This window comes from Melanerpes formicivorus, unplaced genomic scaffold (assembly GCF_026170545.1).
Source record: "Melanerpes formicivorus ecotype bairdi unplaced genomic scaffold, bMelFor1.0.p_v2 SCAF_57, whole genome shotgun sequence".
Lineage (NCBI taxonomy): Eukaryota > Metazoa > Chordata > Aves > Piciformes > Picidae > Melanerpes > Melanerpes formicivorus.
The window spans coordinates 1,183,786-1,193,935 of record NW_027142409.1 but is presented as its reverse complement, the minus strand read 5'-3'; the positions used below and the strand labels follow the sequence as shown (position 1 = coordinate 1,193,935).

The 10,150-nt window shown below is 43.7% G+C and overlaps 1 long non-coding RNA gene across 1 annotated transcript; it reads right to left on the bottom strand.

The window, feature by feature from the left end:
- Positions 1–795: 795 nt before the first annotated feature.
- LOC137452684 (uncharacterized) lies at positions 796–9,169 on the bottom strand. Its single transcript, XR_010990139.1, has 3 exons — positions 9,074–9,169; positions 8,580–8,668; positions 796–3,521 (listed from the first exon to the last, which is right to left on the bottom strand). It is a non-coding gene; the product is annotated as an uncharacterized lncRNA (long non-coding RNA).
- Positions 9,170–10,150: the final 981 nt, after the last annotated feature.

Here is a 10,150-nt window from a genome sequence, read left to right as displayed (position 1 = left end):
AATGGCTGCTGCAGTTAGAGCAACTTTGTCAGGACGAGATGCAGCGCCAGGTGTATCTGAGTTGCAGCTGAAAGATGTGTCTGAGAACTATCGACCGATCGACCGGGGCCGCCCCCGATACATCTTGCGGCGACCACACCGCGTTTATCAGCCGTCACCACTGCCGTTTGCACACAGCGGGGAAAAAGCCGAAAAAAAGGCAGCTCAGTGTGTTCGACCCCTTTTTATCAACACCTTCCTCTGACATCGCCAGCGACGGCTCGGATTTGGAAGACAACACCGGCAGCGAGGAATTCAAACAGCGCCGACTTTGCTTTATGGCCCCTCTTAGAAAAAATGGAGCGCTTGGAGGCTCGCGATTACAGCGTTCCTACCACCGCACTCTTCCCGCGAGCCCTGCCGGCCCCCGCGGGTACCGACGGCTCCGACCAAGGCGGTACCGGCTGACGCACCACCGACACCGACATCACCGACAGTAGCAGCGGAGCAGCTGCCACAGCAGCAGCCCCCACCCCTTTCCCCCGCAGCGGCTTTAGCCGCACTACTCTGTTTTGATTTAAAGCAACAGTACTCATTTTGTCATTTCTGATTGTAACGTCTTTCAGAGATTTGTTATTTAGAGTTTTGTTAAGTTTTTCTAATAAGCATAATGAATAAGTAAGCATTTGGTATTTATAAGTACTTGGTACATAGTAATTGCAGTAAGGTGTATGTACTTAGTAAAGAGTTCAAATTGTAAGATTTTCTTTTGGTTCGAACCTTCTTAGTTGTCTGCCTAGGCATTTCAAAGGAGCTCCATGTAATATAGTTAAGGAATGTATAAACAGGTTTTAATTTTGGAAAGTGTTTTTTAGTTAATGTAACAATTTTATTTCTTTTTAGACACTGATTTGATGGATTAATTTTAACATAGTCTTTTTAAGGTTTTAAGGATTTTTAGTATTAGCATAAGTTAAGGTTTGTAGTAAATAGGTATTAATTTTAACAAATATTCCTTCACTAATGTGCAGAAGAATCAAGACTAAGAGGAAACAGCATTTCCCATGAAGTCGAACATTGATCACAATAACTGTTATGATAATCTGGGGTCAAAAGCATCAATCAGAAGAATGTAACACAGCATCATGTGAATTAGGACTGAATATTATGGTTGGCTGATTGTTGTGTGATTAGAGAAAATGTTCATAGGGACTTATATGTTATCTCACCAGTTTGCTATAATTTTACACACCTAGAGGGAAAATCAAAATTCATAACAACACAACATGCATTTTCATTTTCGGTTGAAAACATCAACAAATGGTACCAATAAGAGATCAGTATTACTAGGATGAGCAAAAACACATTATTATGGGTAATTTTATATTGGGCAAAGCAATGAAGCTCTTTTGCTCTTGCTTATTGCCTGCAAGTTTTCTGTCTGTGAAGCTAGAGCCTGGCCAGATCTACCTTTACAGATTAAAGAAATCTTGCTACCATTAAACAAATTATGATTTTTGACCATCCTAGAGAAAATAAAGATGCAACATAACAGGTAATAATGAATTTTGATTGAACCTTTTCAGACGTGTCTGATAGGAATACCCAGATTTGATGTAAATATGTTTGTTAATTATTGATGCCGAATTTTGCCCCAAAAGGCGAGAATAACTGCCTAAGAGACTCAGTTTAAGTCAGATAGACAGGAGGTATTTTTATTAGCAACGCGTTGGAGAAATCACTAAATGGATTTCTGCCTTTCCCGTAACAAAAGCATGTCTTTTATACCGTTTTGGATGTAGTATTGCATCAGGTCATATACATAATCATATCTTTGCATACATATTCATAGGGGGCGTGGTGTAGGCGGAGCGTGGGCGGGGACATCTCTTTTGAGGATCTTCTTGGTGGTCATTCCGGTGGCCTTCATCATGGGCAGGGGTCTCCTGATGAGTCTTCCTCTTTAACTTTTGAACTCCTTTCCTAATTTGGTCAATTCCCGGTGTGCCTGGCTTGGTTCCGCTGACTTGACAAGGCTCTTAGGGTCAGTTTGACCTTTTTGGCTCTGAATCATGCTTGCTCTAATAGTTCTTATCAGTCTTTTATTCCTTATCTCCTTTTTCTGTCACAGTGTCCCATGCCTTAGCCGATTTATTGCTCTATGTGGTTTGTGCTTCCTTCAATTGCTTCACATTCTATGTTTTAACCCATTATTTCTCGAAAGCTATCTGTTTTGGGGCTTCATTTCCCCCCTTTTTCTTATAACTTACGAATTCTTTCGTCAAATTCTAATCCTATAGGGCGCTGATACGCTCGTACCATAGCCCAAACCATTTGGGTCCTTTTCATTATGATTCTTAGTCTCCACCACATACAAATATTTGTGAGAGTTAATAGTAACAGAACTACAATTATTATTAGCATTGGGTGCACCAGATAGTTGAAGACCTGTGTAGCTGTTGGGGAGTATCCTGTAAAGATGTCCCACCAATGATGCTGGCCTACTTGTTCTACTTCGGTCAGGACATCTTTTATTTTCTCTGAATTATGTTCTACCTGCCATACCATTCGTTTAGTCGTTTGATTCACCTTTTGCACCAATTTCTTCACTTTAGGATGTGCGAGCATCGTTTTAAGAATTTTGACGTCCATCCCTATTTGTAATTTCGGTATCTCTTGATATAGGTTAAAATCTGCGTTAATTAGCTGTTGAGTAGTTATTGGGACAGTATAATGAAAATCACAACCCACTATCTTGGTGAAGTTGCACACACAGAAGTTAGTATTGTTAGTCTCCTCTTGGCAATTATCTATAGTGACATTGTCACAAGCTGTCCTCACGCAAGCACACCCATTCCCTATATAATAAACTTGTGATTGTGTTCTATTATGTGAAAGCATTTTAAAGGTACATACACTATTTTTGACATCTAAGCATAAATCTTCTGCTTCTACTACAGCGTTTTCGCAAACATAGCCTAATTGTCCTCTAGGAATACATGCCTCTGTGCTAACTGATTGCCACCTATTTTTGGTATAATCATAACTGGCCCATTTTCACTGGACTAAAGGTAATTAGGTTATGTTTAGAGGCTGGCATCAAGGGTCGAATTGTTAATACTAGCTGCCTTGTTTTTCCTTCCACTGGGATTTGGTCTCTCTCTTGTATGCTACCATGGAGGGCTGATGCCATACTTTACTCATGTATGGCTGATTGTTACGTAAGGCATAAACCTCGAAATAGGGTCCCTTCTCTCCCCTCTCCGGGTGGATACACTGGTGTGCATGAGACCATGGGTCTATTGGGGCAGAGCCTTGGGGAAGAGCTATACTTATCGAGAGTCCAATGATCAGAGTTGTAAAGGTTTGAGGTGGAGTCAGGATCATGACGTCTGCTCTTCTTGTTTGTTCTCCGGAGCTTTCTTGACTCGTGAATAATGGATCCACGTAGGTCGCTCCTTGATCCGAACCGCAGTGAAGGTAGTCAGCAGCACTTGGAAAGGTCCTTCCCACTTCTCTTGTAGGGGTTTCACTAAAAGATTCTTAACATACACCCAATCACCGGGATTAAACGGATGCAATTTGCAATCAGGTTGTTTAGGTTGGTGCTCTATCACCACAGTAGCATTTTTGTCAAACTGTTTTCCCACCGTAATTACATAATCATAAATGTACTGATCACCGATTTGGCCTATAGCGTCCCCATTCACGACTTGCATAGCATAAGGTCTACCATACAAAATTTCAAATGGGCTTAACTTTTCTTTTGATCTTGGTTTGACTCTCAGCCTCAGTAGAGCAATAGGCAGAGCTTGATACCACTGCAAATTAGTCTCCTGACATATTTTGGCAATTTGCTGTTTAATAAGGTGATTCATCTTTTCCACTTGCCCACTGGCCTGTGGACGGTAAGGCGTGTGTAATTGCCATTTGATTTGTAATGCTTTGCTTATTGCTCTCACTGCTTTTGCACAGAAATGTGTACCCCTATCCGAAGAAATGCTCTTCGGTACCCCAAACCGTGGAATAATTTCATTCAACAGTACTTTAGTTACTTCTCTTTCCTTATTTGTCCTGCAAGGGAATGCTTCAGGCCACCCAGAAAACGTATCAGTTAATACCAACAAATACCGAAACCCCCCTTTTCTTGGGAGTTCAGAAAAATCAATTTGCCATACTTCACCTGGGAATTTACCTCGATTTATGGCTCCTTGGTGTACCTTGGTTCCCATATTCGGGTTGTTTTTCAGACACCGCTCGCACTGGGATGTAACGTGTTTTATAGTAGTAAATAATTTTGGTCCTGCTATCCTGGTTTGCAAATATTGGTAAAGCGAATCTAGACCCCAATGGGCCTTCTCATGTTCTGCCTTTACAAACTGCCACATCACGTTTCCTGGTATTACTAACTGTCCTGTTTCCAATTGACCCCAGCTATTTTCTAATATTTTGCCCTTATTTCTTCGTATCCATCTATGATCTGATTCCTGGTAATCTGGCTGGATGTTGGTATCCAGCTCTCCTGGTATTAGGGCCGTTATTTTCACTTCCCTAGTCCTCGTGGCAGCCAATTTAGCTTCTGTATCTGCCTTCCTGTTTCCTATTTCTGGAATAGTGTTACCTTTCAAATGTCCCTTACAATGCATTATGGCCACTTGTGCTGGGAGTTGGACCGCCTCTAGCAATCGCAGAACCTCCTCTGCATGTTTGACCGTTTTTCCTTGTGTAGTCAACAGTCCTCTTTCTTTCCAAATGGCTCCATGAGCATGTACAATGGAAAAGGCATATTTAGAGTCTGTCCATATATTAATTTGCATGTTCTCCGCCAATTCCAGGCCTCGAGTCAGAGCTATCAGTTCTGCCTTTTGAGCTGAGGTCCCTGCAGGCAAGGGGTTCGACTCAATTACCCTTTCTGTAGTAGTGACTGCATAGCCAGCCATTCTTACTCCTCGCTTCACGAAGCTGCTGCCATCTGAGAACCAGTTATCCGTATCTTCGAACGGCTCTTCTTTGAGATCCGGGCGACTGGAGTAGACTGCTTCAATTGTTTCCAGGCAGTCGTGTTCGATGGGTTCTGCTGGGTCTCTTCCTTCTAGAAATGAAGCTGGGTTCACAATGTTAGTTACCTGAATGGTTATGTCATCTGATTCAGCCAGGATGGCCTGGTATTTTAGGAATCTGGAAGGCGACAGCCAATGGTTGCCTTTCTGTTCCAGCACAGTTGACACAGTGTGAGACACTAACACAGTCATCTTTTGACCCAACGTGAGCTTCCTGGCCTCTTCTATGTTAATTATTACTGCGGCCACTGCCCTCAGACAGCCTGGCCATCCTTTACTTACTTCATCCAATTGCTTGGAGAAGTAGGCCACAGCTCTCTTGTGTGGTCCCAATTGCTGTGCTAGGACTCCTAGGGCCATCCCTTGTCGCTCATGGGAGAACAGCCAGAATGGTTTTGATACATCTGGGAGACCTAAGGCCGGTGCTCTCATTAGCTCCAGCTTCAACTTCTTGAAGGCTCCTTCTGCCTCGGGAGTCCAAACTAGGACGTTCTTAGTCTCCTTCAACAAATCATACAGTGGTTTAGCGAGTATCCCGTACTGGTAGATCCATAGCCGACACCAACCTGTCATCCCCAGAAAGGTGCGCAGATCTCTCACCGTCTCTGGTTTAGGTATCTGGCAGATGGCCTCTTTCCTAGCTGCTCCCAGGGATCGCTGTCCTCTGGAGACTTCGTATCCCAGGTACATCACTTCTTTTTGCACCAGCTGTGCTTTCTGTTGAGAAACTCGATATCCACTTAAACCCAGGAAATTTAACAAGGAAATAGTCCATTCAATGCATTCTTCCTCTGTCATTGTTGCTATTAGGAGGTCGTCTACGTACTGCAGAAGGGTGCCATCTCCCAGCAGCCTTTCCCACTGTTCTAATTCTTTGGCTAACTGGTTCCCAAAAATCGTGGGGGAATTGCACCATCCTTGGGGCAATACCGTCCAGGTAAGTTGAGTCTTTCTTCCTCTATCTACAGATTCCCACTCAAAGGCAAAAATCTTTTGACTCTCGGGAGCTAAGGGAAGGCAGAAGAATGCGTCTTTTAAATCTAATACGGTGAACCAGGCCAAATTATCCTTCAGTCTAGTTAAAAGTGTGTATGGATTAGCAACTACCGGATGTAATGTCTTGGTTATTTCGTTTACTGCTCTCAGATCCTGAACTAGTCTATAGGCTCCATTAGGTTTCTTTACTGGCAGGATTGGTGTATTAAAATCTGATTCGCATTCTACCAATAACCCCAGTTCCAAAAACCTTTTGATTATGGGCTCGATCCCCTTCCTGTCTTCTATCCTCAGAGGGTATTGTTTTCTTATCACCGGTTTTGCCCCAACTTTAAGTTCAACAACAATCGGTACTGCTTGTTTTTGATTTTCCAGGTATATCAGTAGCCCACACTAATGGGTACGTCTTGTTCAGGATTCGCTCGAAATTGTGATTCTCAGGTTTAGGTTCCACACAACTGATCGTTAGGCTTAGAGCTGTAATCAGTTGTTCCTCATTTACTTGTAATTCCAATTTGTCTTTGTTGAACTTTATTATGTCTCCCAAGTTCTCCAATAGGTCTCTCCCCAATAAGGGCTTTGGCGAATTTGGTAAATACAGGAACTGATGAATTCCCATCTGTTTCCCAATTTTGTATTTAATGGGTTTCAAAAAGTAAGCCTTTTCTGGTTGGCCTGTTGCTCCCACAACTTGTACAAATTCATCACTTTTAGGTACCAATTCCTGATTTAAAACCGAAAAAGTTGCTCCCGTATCAATCAAAAAGTTCAATTCCTTTTTACCTTCCCCTAGCTCCATTTTAACCAGTGGGTCTGCTAGGGTATGGCCCACCGGTCCTCCTTTTTCTTCTCCTCAATCTCTCTATTATTGTATACTTTCCATGCCTCATTCAGCAGTGTCTCTAGGTTTTTATTTGCTGGATGCTCAAGTTTTTGTAATTTCTTCCTGACGTCTGGGTTACTCTGTCCCATCATCAACCCTAACAAGTGCTGTTTCCCTTCTTCTGTTGCTGGGTCCAGGGGTGTGTATTGTCTCATCGCTGCCCTAAGTCTATCCAAAACTCTGATGGGGTCTCATCCTTTCCCTGCCTGATGTCATATAGCATTGACCAATTGATAGCCTTAGGGATCGCATTACGCAAGCCCATTGCTATCAGTTTTCTATACTGCATTAGCTGTTGATAGTGCTCGGCATTGCCCAGGTCCCATTCTGGTTTACTGCTGGGAAAATTATCTTCTAGTCTTCCTGGTAATACTTGAGCATGTCGTTTTCCTGTTTCCAATACGAGTTCCCTTTCTGTATCTGTCCACTCTGACAGCATCACTTCTATATCCTCCCAATCAATATCTAAATTCTTTGCCATTAATTCAAACCTCTTCGCTACTCCCTCAGGATTTCTCCTGAAATTCCTTGCCTCATCCCTCCAACTGTTCAAATCATTTGTCGAGAACGGCACCTTTACTCTAGTCCTTTCCCCTAACATTGGTACAACTTGTCAGAGAGGAGCTATCGTATGGTTCCCTTCCTCTCTTTGCTTTGCTTCCCCCCGTGCCACAGATCTGGTATAATACGAGTGACCGATCTCTTCCCCGGGATCTCCTTCCTGTGCCTCAATGTCTCCCCTATTCTTTCTCTTCTCTTTCCTCTTCCCCCCTTCCTGTTCTTCATTTTCCCCTCCTATCTCTATTACACCATCCATCCGATTCTCGTCCTGCGTCTGTCACCCTTTTTGTATCTGCCGGCTCCTATCCTGTCCCGGGCTGCTGTCCCTCTCATCCTCTCATCCTTTATCTGAATTACTATATTAAGTTGTTCTCTGCCCCCTTTTTGCATGTCTCGTTATCATCCTTCTCACTATATCTCAATTCAGAGACGTCGCCTCTCAGTTTAGAGACGCCGCTTCCCAGTGAGTTACTTTTGTCCCCAGTCCTTGGTGTGCTGGTTTCCATTCTACAAACGTCTCCACTTCTGGATGTGTTGTTATCCCCATATGGACTGAGCTCGGGCAGGCTACGTGCCTCCCTTTGGCTCTCTGCTCCTGACGGACTGCCTTCCTCCCTTTCGACTTCTAGTCTGGGTGGGCTGTCAGCATCCATGTAGCTCCCCGACCCCTGTGGACTATCTAGTAAATAGTGTTATAATTAGTTGTTCCCTCCGGTGGCCATTTCTCATTGTCATCTAACTTATACAATGGCCACCACTGTGTACAATATTTAAGGAGTGTCTTTTTACTTATGCTTCCCCCTGGAATCCCTCCCAATTCCTTCCAGTGCTTTAGGATACATCCTAAGGGGGTTTTCATATTTACGTCCTTACTCTGTCGCCCTCCCATGGCTGTTGCCGGAATAGTCTCTTTCTCCTGCAAGCACTATATGCCAATATATATTTTAACACTTCATACACACAATTTCCAACCGCTTTGTCCATTTCCGACCTGGCTTCTCGCGAAGAACAGGAAATGCGGATCAGGACTCCTTCTCGCTTCGCAGCGATGCTGCGTCTCATTCACTCACACTCTTACGCATTCATCCAAACTGTCCTACCTTTCCGGTCTATCAGAGTACACTGCTTTACCACGAGATGTCGCTGGCCAACCGTATAGTACCGATACTAGTCAGCTTCGGGCTGTCAGCTGTAAACCAAGGTACGGTTTGCAGATGATATCACAATAAATTCTTACACACAAAAGAGATTACAGTTAACACAAAATACCGAGTTCTTGCAGACAACATAACAATGTTAGACAAAAGTATAACACAAATGTATCTTCTCAGAAGCAAAGCAACAACATTAAGATGAAAGAGAAACATACACCCGATTAACAAACACCCAGTGGGGACTCGAACCCCTATTTCCAGTGGGGACTCGAACCCCGATTTCCAGTGGGGACTCGAACCCCTATTTCCAGTGGGGACTCGAACCCCTATATACGGGACTTTGCCAGGGCGTCCCCGGGCTTTCCCATCAGGTGACCACATCTGGTCCCCGTTCCCCAGACAAAGCGCTTTATCCCAAAATCAATAAACAATTAAAATACCTCTTGATTGGAGCAGGAGATGCAGGTAACCCTTCGTCCACCAACGAGCGCTGGTCTGGGGGGGGTCTCTTCTGACAAAAAGTCGTCAGGGGTGCCCAGAGGGTCCCGGCCCCGGACCCGGCTCGGGAGGACCCCTTAAGGTCTGGATCTCCTGTCTGGCTCCTGCCTGGCTCGCCAGAAAATGATGCCGAATTTTGCCCCAAAAGGCGAGAATAACTGCCTAAGAGACTCAGTTTAAGTCAGATAGACAGGAGGTATTTTTATTAGCAACGCGTTGGAGAAATCACTAAATGGATTTCTGCCTTTCCCGTAACAAAAGCATGTCTTTTATACAGTTTTGGATGTAGTATTGCATCAGATCATATACATAATCATATCTTTGCATACATATTCATAGGGGGCGTGGTGTAGGCGGAGCGTGGGCGGGGACATCTCTTTTGAGGATCTTCTTGGTGGTCATTCCGGTGGCCTTCATCATGGGCAGGGGTCTTCTGATGAGTCTTCCTCTTTAACTTTTGAACTCCTTTCCTAATTTGGTCAATTCCCGGTGTGCCTGGCTTGGTTCCGCTGACTTGACAAGGCTCTGAGGGTCAGTTTGACCTTTTTGGCTCTGAATCATGCTTGCTCTAACAGTTCTTATCAGTCTTTTATTCCTTATCTCCTTTTTCTGTCACAGTGTCCCATGCCTTAGCTGATTTATTGCTCTATGTGGTTTGTGCTTCCTTCAATTGCTTCACATTCTATGTTTTAACCCATTATTTCTCGAAAGCTATCTGTTTTGGGGCTTCATTATAGTAGTAAGTTTTAAGGTTTTTAGGTATTATTGTACTAATTTTGATTATTGTTAAACTTGTTTAGAATTGTATTATGCAAAGTGTTCAAAGGACAACCTCCAAGGCCTTACTTGCACAAAAGAAAAACGGGGGAATTGTTGAGGAATGGATCGCTCAGAAGGGTCTCGATACAGCAACAAACTTCTCAGAACATGACCTGCAGAAGCATCGAACCCGTGCTCGGACTACCAGAGACTTGATTGAACTAGTGTAACCCTGAAGGCCGAGAATAACCCTTGAGTTG